Here is an 11,692-nt window from a genome sequence, read left to right as displayed (position 1 = left end):
GGACAAGAAACAAACAACAAGGTGAATCATCAGTGGGTTTAAGAAGGCTGAGCAGAGTGCATGGAACCACTGTTGTTGCTTCTATGGGTGAATGGGAGTGAGGATAAAGGTAAATTAAACACAAATAGAAAAAGAAGAACAAAAGACAGTGATGATTTCTTAAATGCAATACCATACCAACCACAAGATTCTTATGAGTAAGGCAGAAAACTAAGCATCTCACAACTAGTCAGGATTCCTAACCAAAAACCAAAAATATGATAAATGAAGAAATATTTGTATAATCATGACTATCAAATATATTTATTATTTATACAACCTGTAAATATATTTATAGTGCAGTCCTACGTTTATTTATTCAGAAGCAAGTCCCAATGAATTCAGTGAGGCTTACTCAAACAGGGAAGCGTGCACAGAGCTGCAGCCTCAAGTGATAAGAATGAATGAATGAATGAATATAATTTATTACGGTCAGGAACCAGCATAATAAGGATAAGGAACTTCATTCACCCAACCGAAAATTCAGAATCATGCCACTTTAAGCTGTTTTGCAATTGTTTATACTTGTTTTTATGGTTATTCGATTTTAAAGGGATTTATTTCTTATTGTGAGCTGCCTTGGTTTCCAGTCTGCAACCCTACCTCACAGGGTTGTTTGAAAGACTCCATATACACACACATACTGGAGATGTAAAAATACATAGACCCCATATAATAGTTTGTTGGCAGGGGGACGGGAGAATTCCACCTTGTATTTTTTCTCATTACAGAGTTGCAAGAAGACCTGCACTTGGCTGACCTTCTCTTCGCCTAAAGATACAGGATCAGTCTCAGCCAAGAACCTGGCAACCCTATGTGAGACTGAGCCCCAGGAAGGAAAAATAAACTCTGCCAGAAGGGGTTTGGAACTTGAAGGAGGTGCACAACCCAATCCCTATTACCTTAACCCTATGTAAGAAAAATGAAGCACATTTATCATTCTGCTTGTTCCCAGGGCAAGGAGGAGCTGCAGACAAGAATTCTCACATGTAGTCTGTGAATGCATGTGGCCCCCAGCTTTGTATGCACATGCATGGGTTCTTGTAGGGGGCAGCAGCAGGGCCCCCAACATCACACCTGCACCAGGCCCCAGAAACCCTCTGGGTGGCCATGTAAGATGACCACTGGGGGGAGGGCACCAAAGGCACTCCTTGCCCAGCGTGCTATTTATTCTATGGCCAGCTCTGTGCTGGGGCTGATGGAAAGCTGTAGTTCAGCAACTTCTGGAGGGCCAAAAGTTCCTCATCCCTGCATTATTTAGTGAAAAAATTCACTGAACAGATGTGGAATGTCTGTTATTTCTGGTTGCATAGCAAGAGGCCAGAAAAAAACACCTTAATAACAACATTCATTGTCAGCAAATGTTTTAAATAAAGGTAATTAAAGGTATAATGCTTTCCATTTATTGGGCTCTAAATGCACAAAGGCAACGTGCTATTGTCTAGAAAAACGATTCAAAGAGTCCAAGCTATCTTATATTGCTTTTTTTCTCATTTCAATGGAAAGTTGTTAACAGCCAGGACATTTCACTATCTGCAGAGCTCTTTCAGTTCCCCTTAAACACAGTGGTAGCTTTTCCTCCAGTGGTGTTTGTTTACCAAATGTCTTTTAATGCCTCAAGGTAAAGCTGTTAACAGAATTGCCCTCATGGATTTTTAAAAAAATCACACAACCATAAGGACATCTCTGTGGGTGCCTCTCAGACAGAAATAATTCCCAAAGTTTTCATTTTATTTTTGTGCTGGCTTTTAAAAGAGAGAGTTCTGCTATTTCTCTGTGCATACCATGTGGCTTCAGAATAGCAGGGCTATTTACCACAGAATTAAAATAAGCTTGTGACATTGAAGGAGAGATATTACAGGGAATCAAATGAAGACTAACATAGACTTCTAGAAATTCATTTCCCCCTTTGTGACTTTTTTTTTCTTTGTGTAATTTGAGGGAGTGTACACGTCCACACTTTGGGAGGTCAATGACATTAGTCAAAGCTTCAACTGGTTCATGTAATTTTTTTAAACAGATGAATAGACTTAGCCATTAATTAAAGTGATTGATAGCATCTGGAAATAGTAGATCCAGGGATGCATTTTGGAGATTTCATCCGAAACTTAGGCAGCATCAGATGCAGACAGTTTGTACCATATATCCTCCTATGGTGACTGTAGAAATACTTTAGGCCTATAACTAATGGAGGAACAGTACAGAGCAGAGCACTGCTCTCTATGTAAAATTATCTTCCCTCCTCTATAGAAATATGTTCCAGATTTTCCTCTTCATTGCCTTTCTTTTTTTCTTTTAATAAGGGGACAAACTGTACTGTTTACTTTTCTTATATTGAATTGAACAGTACTTGAGTTTTCAGAAACGGATCTTACTAAGGTAGTAACTAGCCATCAAGACCTATTAAGCAAGCACATTTTGCCATTAAACTGCACAAAACCATGCAGTAAAGGAAACCTCTTCAGTATGCTCAAGAGCATGGTATGGCTGTAACATGGCGATGTGTGGAATAGGCATCATTCTTCCTGGGAAAACCCTGTTTGCAGGATTATACTTGTAAAAGTTTTGTCGTTATGTGCCTTCAAGTCGATGACGACTTATGGCGACCCTACGAATCAGTGACCTCCAAGAGCATCTGTCATGAACCACTCTGTTCAGATCTTGTAAGTTCAAGTCTGTGGCTTCCTTTATGAAATCAATTCATCTCTTGCTTGGTGAATAATCCATATCAGCATAACTCTTCTAGGTGTTATCCTGGGGTGAGGGGGGAAAGTAATGTAATAGCAGCTTTAGCCCCAAATATTACAAACTTACAAACAACCAGTGGGAATACTTATTTACTTTTATTTCCTATTCCTGTTTAAGTTTTAAACATTTAAAATTATCTTCGACTCTCAACTTCTAATAAAAACCTAGGTGTTTTCAGGCCATTACCTATTTTTGTTAACTAGGCACACTGCTTGCTGAATTCAGTTTGAGTCATGAAGTAAAATTGGTCCTTGTGGGTAAGTTGTTTTAAATCAGTGGGGCTCAGCCTTCTTTCCATTTCAGTGGAGGTTGGCCCAGTGCCTTGAAGGTCCCTTCCCTGAGATTTTGTACTAAGAAGAGCATATACGTCTGATGCCCCAAACTGTTCTTACTCCTGCTCCCACCCTTGTCCCCTCTCTCCCCAAGTGGGAAATTCATTCATTCAAAGGTTTAAATGAAGCGTCTTTGTACTGTTAGAAACTGGGGACATGCATAGCATGAGACTAAACAATGAGAGAGTAGTAGACAAGAGTCCCTGGATAGTTTCCACAGAGCTTTATTTAATACTTACCATCAGTTTCACTCTTCCCACGCTGATTGCCAAGCATCAAGCACTTTCTCCTCATCACACACAAATGCAGAGAGAGAGAGAGAGAGAGAGAGAGAGAGGAATGGGGTAAAAATATGGCAGGCAGAAATTCAAGGAAATTGGCATAAAGTCTGGCATGCAGTTTCAAAAGGTATAACTCAGTTCAACACATCAGTTCAATCTGCTGATTCACAATGGGCATGAAAAAATGCAACCGTTTTCCAGTTTTAAAAAGTTGAGCGTGTGCCTATTTTGGACTCAGAAGTCACTCTAATTTATTGTGATGGAACTTGCTTCCAAGAAAGCATGCTTAGCGTTGCAAGCAGCTATGGCCTTATGCACATGACTTGGAAATTAGGTTGCATTGAGAGATGACAGACTTTCTTGGATCATTGTATAATATAGAGCAGTTGGTTAATTTCTCTCTCTCTCTTTTTCCTAGCTGAAACCAGCATTGCTCTCTGATATTTCACCCCCATTTTCAGAAGAGAGAGATGGAAACACACTGGAACCAGCAGAACAGTGAGTTTGTTTCTACCCTTAGTCTTGTGCAATGTGGAAAAAAATTGGACAGGAGGAGGGATTTTAGTTACTGGCTCATTTTATATTTTTCTTGTCCAAATGTTGCTCTGAGCAAGAACAGTAGCAAACAGGGAGCACAACAGAAAGAAGTATCTGGATGAAGAAATTAATCCTATTGGCTAGGATCTTGCTGGGGTGTATACATCTGTACCCAAATCTAGACCTGGAAGATGTAGAGAAAATGGAAGCAATGGAAAGTGGGAAGCTGAAAATTAGAGGATGCATCACAGAGCCAGAGTGGGAACAGCAGCAAGTGTTACTATGTTGTCTTCGCAAGATCTAAAAGTCATCCTCACAGTATTTATAACCAGACTCGACCAACAGACTCCCTGCTGGGAGGAAGGGTGGGATATAAATAAAATAATAAAATAAAAATAATAAAAAAATAAACAAAAGGCTTCTTACAGTCTGCCAGTTGCAAAGGTGGGAGTTACACGCTCCTTTTCCTTGCTGTACTTGAAGAGGGTTCCAAGGCTGGACTCTGGAGAGTCCCAGGTAGTTCACCAAACTAGGGGCTCATCTACATGGGAACATTTCTTCATAGGAAATATACTTCTTTTCCCTTCACTTTTCATTTGCATCGTCCACAGTTCCTGCTCAATGTTAGTTGCCAATCACTTTTTCTTATTTACACAAGCAGGCATTCCTCTGGGGAGGATTAGTCTCTCTTTTTCCTTGTGGTCTGTCCTCTAATTATACATTTCCACTCCCTCTGGTTGCTAGGTGACTGAGCAAGTGCAATAGGTTCCTTTAAAAAAAATGCAAATATCTGTGTTTTCCCTGGTAGAATACAGCTGAAATACAAACAAAATGAAAGAAGGGAGGAGGAGATAGAGGGTGGAGAGGGGAACGATTGACACACCCACCTAAAAGCATTGGAGCAAAACATCTGCAAGCACTAGAGAAATGGAGTGGAGCCTTTTTCTCTCCCCTTTTCATATCAGTGGATTGGGTTAGTACGGATTTACAGGGGGGAAACTGTGTGATAGCTTCTGTTTGCTGGTAATGTCTTGTGAACCATGCAAATTTAAAGGAGATGTGAGTAGCACCAAATACACAGTAAACCACTGTGTAGATGGGCCCTAGGTCTCAGCCACAGTCCATGGAGTTTCCTGTTCACTGGACCAAACACTTTTGGAAGTGCACAGAGCTACCACCAGTGCTGTAAATTAACTGAACTTGGTCAAAGTCATCCACAGCAGCAAACCTGTTGATCAAGCTTGTATGTTCTTTCCAAGCCCACTGCTGAGCAAAAGGGGATTTAGGACTCTGGTGGCTGGATCCGTATGATGGTATGTTTTTCCTCAGTTGACAGTACCTTTAAATAGTCTCTTGAGATATTCCTGGCAGGTCCCAAAGAAGCGGAGCATAAAATGTTCTGAGTGCCCTGCCTTTCTTCCCTGCCAGCCCTTTCTGACTCTCAGATGCTTCCCCAAGCATCACCAACTGAAGGAGAACTCTTAAACCTTCTCATTCAGAGGCCCCTTTTCAACATGTTCCACGCAATGAAAGCTCCACTCCTCATCCCCTGCATTGCTCTTTCACAGATAATGGCTAAACTTTAACTCTTCCACATAGCAATGGAAGTGGTTTAACATGTTTTCCTACTGTCACATTGTTCCAGAATCCTAAAATCAGTGGTCTGCTGTGATCTTTTTAACAAAAAGCTTTATTTAGGTTTAATAAAATCCTATAACTTAAGAGCCAACTCCTCTGAGCGTGGATCCTTATACAGCCAAAACAGCACCATCCATGCACAAAGAAGGAGATAGCAGCAAGTCTGGGAGAATCCCATAAGGTCCACAGAAGTAAATATAAAAATATATCCCCCCCAAAAAAAACAAATCATGGTTAGTGGTCACAGAATGATGACTGACTGCTGGGAAGTGGGACAAAAACAACAACAGAGGGAATGGAATAGAATCTCCTGGACAAGAGCATCACTGGCTGGCTGGAATCCTGATCAGCAGCATGCTCTACTACAACATTTTGCTGCACATTGCACTTGTATCTATGTTTTATTTTTATTTTTTAAACAGGTCCCGAGGTTCACTAGCATAGTTTTTATTGTTCCAACGTGTCATGGTAAGCACCTTTGGATGGGCTTGCCTGGAAGAGTGGCACATAAATATTTTTAAAATAAAATAAATAAAAGTGACCAAGAAAACAACATACAATATGCAGAACTATGCAGCGGAAGGGGCAAGGTTCTGTAAATAGGACAGTGGTGGTTGTGGTTGTGGTGGTAAGCGCTTTGGGCAAGAGGCCCTCAATGCCGTCCTCATTTCTCAGCGGGCCTTCATCCTCCTCACCACCCTTTGTCCCCAGCTGTTTGCTTGCCAGGGAGAGAGGCTGGTGAGCAGAGAGGAAGCAGCAACAGGGGCATCTTCTCATCCATACTGCTGTCACCATTCAGTTGTTCATCCTTTCTGGGCCATCCAAATATAATAACCTGAGTCAGACCATTGGTCCATCCATCTCAGTATTGTGTGCACTGCATACCCCTTTCCTTTCTCCCATTCAAATGGATGTTTGCCACTTAGTCCCCTATGATAAAAATGAAACCACTGGTTGCAGCGAGGGGAAAATCTGTCCTCCGCTCCTGACACTGAATGGGCTGAAGGTCCAAGGCAGGTTACAATGTAAACTTGGGATGCCTCTCCTTAAAATCCCAAACTGGTTTCCTGCCACCATTCTGCTTTCAAATCCCTGTTCAGAAAGCCTCATTTCTATTAAACCTTTGGCACAATACCCTAGTCGCCCCACTTACAGTAAGAAAGCTTAAGTATGTGTGAGTGAAATAATATATTCTTCCCCTGCTTGGCTCCATTTTTCTCTCCTTTCTATCTTGTCTTTTAAATTGTAAGCCCCTTGGCGCAGAACTGACTTTTACTTCTAAAGCACTCTGCACGTTGATGGTGCTAAATATTCATAATCTGATTCAGATCTTTCCTTCTGGATGATGCTACATCATCTGCAGATTGGAAAGACAAAGACGTTCAGCTGCCCAGAATATGACAGAGGTTCAGATAGGATATTTCCGTGCTTCCCTCCTCCTCCTCCATATAGTGGAGGGCGGAGATGCCTTGGGCTTCCAAATGGTGCTGTGTCTTGTGTTGGGCTTTTGCATGAGCCATTGTTTCTTCTGTTCATGAGGTTCTGGTGTGATAGTGAAAACCTGCGGCTGGAGTCAGGGTTTCATCAAGGGTTGTTGAGTCCTTAAGTGTCACAGGCTCTTGGTGCTGGGTGTTCTGCGAGGTGGAGATCCCAGTTTGCCCTGAAGGCAAGGGTGACGAGGAGCCCTCCCTTCCCTAAGAACTGAATTCCCTTGGGGAAAAGTGGTTGGGGGACTCATACCTGGTCACAGGCAGGGCCAAAGCACAAACTGAGGGCACCTAAACACACATGCACATCCCATTTGCACACATAAGACACACCCATGCAGAACAGGTAAGGTGTGGCCTAGACCTAGACAGAAGGGAGTAGCCTTGGGTGAATGTTGTGGGCTGGATTTAGAGGCCTCATAGGCCAGATTAGGCCCACAAACTGGAGGTTCCCCATGCCCACCTTAAGGGGGTGTTATGGTCTCAATCTAAGGTGGGGCCTGCCCTGCAATAAGGTTCTCTTTCTTCTCTTCAGAAGTCTCATCAGGCTTGGGGTTCAGAAGCAGGTCAGCTGGGCTCTGTCCTCACACCAATGTGTTAGAAAGCTGGTGTGGCAAAAGGGATGATATGATCCTTCATTCGTTCATCCCTCTGTATGGCAGGCTATATCAATTAAATGACAGGACAGGGAGAGGAAGAATGTTAGAGAGCTTCCAAATTGGTCTGAGTGTATCAGAGCCTGTCCTAAGTGCTGGTATGTGTACATCAGTATCTCCCCATTTACACTCTCACAGTGATAACATTCTTCAGTGCTCAGTGGGAATGTTTTCCATTACACAGCCATCCATTCCAGATTTTCCTTTCAAAAAACACCTCTAAAAAGTATATACAAAGAATATTCAGACATCAAAGACCTGTCAGATCTATGTGATGATTTTCTTGCCTTTCCAGGAAATTAGTGCTGTACTTTTCTAGATCTTCTGCAGATTTGAACTAGCAAATCTGTTTTGTCCAATCCAAATCCCACACTGCTATGAATGAATGTTTAGAGCCTTCTTCCCTTAATGTATAACAACAACAAACTTGGTCATCACTTTTTACAAAATGTCTCAAAGCAACTTACAGAATATTTAAAAATACAGAACGTATAAAAAAACTTCAGTTCAAAATAACATGAAAAATGGAAATGGACTGCCTTCAAGTCAATTCCGACTTATGGCGACCCTACAAATAGGGTTTTCATAATTAGCGGTATTCAGAGGAGGTTTACCATTGCCTTCCTCTGAAGCTGAAAGGCAGTGACTGGCCCAAGGTCACCCAGTGAGCTTCATGGCTGTGTGGGGATTTGAACTCTGGTCTCCCAGGTCGCAGTCCAACACCTTAACCACTACATCACACTGGCTTAGACCACCCCAAAATAACGTTAAGTAAAAGCGTTCATCCATCAATAACAATAAAATGGATGAATCCTACACCAGCCCAAGAAAAGATGAACACACAAAAAAGGCCATAAATCACACCATATTGTGATCTGAATTAAGATCCAAAACTCTGAGTAAAGAGGAAAGGATTTGCCTGGTGCCTAAAAGCTAACAATGTTAGTGCTGGGTGAGTTTTCCTGGGGAGAACGTTCCACAACTGAAAAGGCCCGTCCTCTCATTGCCACCCTCTCTTGTACCTTCCTCGGAGAAGACACACAGAGACGGACTTCTGATAACTCCTGATATGAGGGGAGAAGGTCCTAGAAGCATTTGGGCCCCAAGTCACATAAAGCTTTCTAAGTAAAAAACAGCACTTTGAATTGGTATCCAATGAAATTTGGGTCAAAATCAGTGCTTATATGCTTAGGACATACGGTCCTGGTCAGCAAACGTGACTAAGGGTAGAAACACACTCACTGTTCTGCCGGTTCTGCTGTGTCTCCACCTCTCTCTTCAGAAAATTGGGGCACACAACAGTAGTCAAACACCACCCCTTTTTGCTCTGAAACCTCATGGGAGCTGCTTGAGTGTGCTTTTTTAAAAATTAATCTTCAAAGAGACTTCACAGCTGATCGGCAGATAAACCCTTTCCCCCCTCAGGGTATAGCTAATGGAAACGCTTTGATCTGGCGACAAGTGTGTTTATAGCCTTAATTTTAGTTGACTGATATTCTAGGAGAACTGGTTTGAGGCCAGACGTCCAAGCTGGATTTAGAAAGGGAAGAGGTACCAGAGATCATATTGCAAACATAAGTTGGATAATGGAATGGACTAAGGAATTTCAGAAGGAAATCACCCTGCGCTTTATAGATTACAGCAAAGACGTTGATTGTGTAGATCATGAAAAACTATGGAATTTTAAAAGAAATGGGGGTGCCACAGCATCTGATTGTCCTGATGCGCAGCCTATACTCTGGACAAGAGGCTACTGTAAGGACAGAATATGAAGAAACTGATTGGTTCCCCATTGGAAAGGATGTTAGACAGGGGTGTATTTTATCACCCTACTTGTTTAGTCTATATGCTGAACATATCATACGGAAAGCAGGATTGGACCAAGATGAAAGAGGTGTGAAAACTGGAGGGAGAAATATCAATAATTTAAGATATGCAGATTGGTTCAGCACCATAAAGCCACCTACAGTGAAAAGCTTTGATTAAAATCCCATAAACATTTTCTCTTTGCACTCAATGAGTGAACCAATTAAATAATTCATAGTACCATTTATTCCATTAATACTTTCATTAAGACCTATGAAACTTAAGTGTATGAAAACAGTCCCAGAAGATCTATTTTAATGGTGATTCTTGGTTTGAAACCATCACATGGAGGTCTGCTGCAGGCAGCTGAAGTTTCAATTAATCCCAATAAAAACACACATAGCATTGGTTAAGTGGCCAGTGCTTGTGGTGCTCCCATCTCTGTACTTTGGAGAAAGGAAAGGAAAGAAATGCAATCAGCTTTATCTAGCAGGGGAGCAGCAGGCTTCCCCGCACAAATCACCCTGCTGCCAAACTATTGTTTTAAAAAGAAGGAAAGCAGACATAGAGTCTGCAAAGTGTTAATGACTGCTGGATTTATTCTGAGCCTTGAGCTGAGTGTCTGTGGGGGCAGTCAGAAAGGAATGCAGAGTATCTTCCAAGCCAAGTTCTCAGCGGAGCATAGAATTGCAGCAGCAGAAGGGATAAGGCGCTTGGACGTAATCCAGGTACTATAAGTAGAAGACAATGTCGAGAGCAGGAGCTCATTAGATCTCTAAAGTTTCATGAGCTCAGCAACTTTTCCTGTGGCATGAGCTAAGAGTTCCTATCTTTTAAATTTACCCAACAAGTCTAAAACATGAGGCTTAAGCGATGACAGCCTGCCTGACTTCTCATGAGTCAGAACTGATATGAATTCATGATGGAGTAAGACAGAAGCACTTTAATTCATTAAATGTTAACATGTTGCCTTCTTCTTCTTCTTCTTCTTCCATCTTGTTGTCATCCTTACAACCCTGTAAGGTAAGTCGTTCCATATTGCAGATGAGGATGAATGAGACAGAGAGAGTGTGACTTGCTACCTAGGGGGCTCATGAAGGTATTTGCAGTACAGTCTGTTTGCCATTGCATTATAAACAGAAGCATGGTTCAGAATGTGCTCAGTGGTACCTGTGTTAATATTAAGATATAGTAGCATCACTAATATGAGAACCTCTCAGTCTTCTACCCTCACCCCATCTCCAACCCTAATTCAAAGGCACAAACAGTCCCCTTGGGAATAAGACCAATTTTGCAGATATGATTAGCCAAGAGATCATTTGGATGACACACACACCTTGGGAACAACAAAATTGTTTTACACAACTTGAACCCACAGAAGGGTGGGTGGGTGGACCCTGTTCAGTTGGCCAAATCACTGTGTGTGTGAGGGGATCATGGTTGTTGTTCCTGCTGCTGAACTCTACATTTTAATCTGAACCTCAGGATAGGTAAACTCACTGTTTGAAAAACAAACATTCTGTTTATTTCAGTGTGCTCCTGTGCATTTCATGCACAGGTAGCAGAGCATGGAGCAACTAAGGACTCATCTACATGGGAGCATTTCTTCATAGTAAATACACTTTTTTTTACCTTTGTAATAGATCTGCACTGTCCGCCATTCCTGCTCAATGTTAGGTGCCAATCACTTTTCCCATTCACATAAGTAGGTGTTCCTCTGGGAAGGATTAATCTTGCTGTTTCCCTGTGGTCTGTCCTCTAATTATACATTTCCATTCCCTCTGGTTGCTAGGTGACTGAGCACGCTCAGTCTTTTCTACCAAGTGCAATAGGTTCCTTTAAAAAAATGCAAAAGTGCAAATATCTGTGTTTTTCCTGGTAGAATACAGCTGAAATACAAATCTTTGTTTGAGCAGTGTTATGCTTTTGCGCACATGTTAGGGGAAAAAGAAAATAAAGGCACCACTTGCAGCAACATAAAAAAGACCAGCAGAACGAAGGAGAGCAACAGGACGCTGCTTGTCAGCCTTCAGGAAACAAAATAAAAGAAGGGAGGAGGAGATAGCGAGTGTGGAGAGGGGAACGATTGACACACCCACCTAAAAGCATTGGAGCAAAGCATCTGCAAGCACTAGAGAAATGGAGTGGAGCCTTTTTTCTCCCCTTTT

At 41.9% G+C, this 11,692-nt stretch overlaps 1 long non-coding RNA gene across 1 annotated transcript; it reads right to left on the bottom strand.

Moving 5' to 3' along the window:
* Positions 1–383: 383 nt before the first annotated feature.
* On the bottom strand, positions 384–9,146 carry LOC133388915 (uncharacterized). Its single transcript, XR_009763978.1, has 3 exons — positions 8,961–9,146; positions 3,359–3,405; positions 384–2,793 (listed from the first exon to the last, which is right to left on the bottom strand). It is a non-coding gene; the product is annotated as an uncharacterized LOC133388915 (long non-coding RNA).
* Between the last annotated feature and the right edge of the window lie 2,546 nt (positions 9,147–11,692).

Source organism: Rhineura floridana, chromosome 7 (genome assembly GCF_030035675.1).
Source record: "Rhineura floridana isolate rRhiFlo1 chromosome 7, rRhiFlo1.hap2, whole genome shotgun sequence".
In the NCBI taxonomy this organism is placed as follows: Eukaryota; Metazoa; Chordata; class Lepidosauria; order Squamata; family Rhineuridae; genus Rhineura; species Rhineura floridana.
Note: the sequence above shows the minus strand (reverse complement) of the source record. Positions and strands in the feature narration are given on the sequence as shown.